The sequence below is a fragment of the Schistocerca americana genome, chromosome 2, assembly GCF_021461395.2.
Source record: "Schistocerca americana isolate TAMUIC-IGC-003095 chromosome 2, iqSchAmer2.1, whole genome shotgun sequence".
Lineage (NCBI taxonomy): Eukaryota > Metazoa > Arthropoda > Insecta > Orthoptera > Acrididae > Schistocerca > Schistocerca americana.
The window spans coordinates 1,043,683,398-1,043,684,135 of NC_060120.1; positions in this window are offsets into that span (position 1 = coordinate 1,043,683,398).

The following is a 738-nucleotide window of genomic DNA, read 5'->3' on the forward strand; positions in this document are numbered from 1 at the left end:
ACGCAGCGGTACATGAAGCTGCAAGTCGTCAGTGGACCAAACAACATACAAACTGCATAATAATTGAGTCCGCCTCCGTACCTGAATGCTCAGCCCAGCTGGCTGCCTCCCGGAGGACGGAGTTCGATTCCCAGTACTGCCAAAGACTTTTCCTTTGTGGGAGGACTGGCAAGGGGTGCACTCAGCAACGTGATGCCAACTGAGAAGCTACTCCCCCGAGTAGTAGCGGGGCCATGGTCTGGAAAGTCTGAAAAGCGGCCGAGAGGGCGATGTGCTGACCACAGGCCCCTGCATACCGCATCCATATGACGGCACAAGGTAGAGGATGACATGGCGGCCGGTAGATGCCTCTTGGACCTTCACAGCCTGGCAAGGAGCTCGATAGTAGCTAAATGGTGGCGTGTGTGTTCAAGTCTAGTGAGGCGCGACTATGCCTCAGTGATACAAGTCGTCGAATGCACCAACGACCCACTGAGGAGCATGATCTGTAGTGTGTGTGTAGGCCAATTGTTAATGCCGGAGGCGGCTCTGTTAAGTTTTGATGGTGTTTTCTTACCATGGCTTGGACCCACTCATTTAGGTTAGCATGAACATGATATTTATTTCAAAATTTTCGGTGACCAAGTATCGCCCTTTCTTCTACATCTCCATGATGAATATGCCATCGACATTCCTACCACCCAAGATGACAATAGCCGTGTTCACAGAGCTGCATACGCACATATACCGTTGTATGAA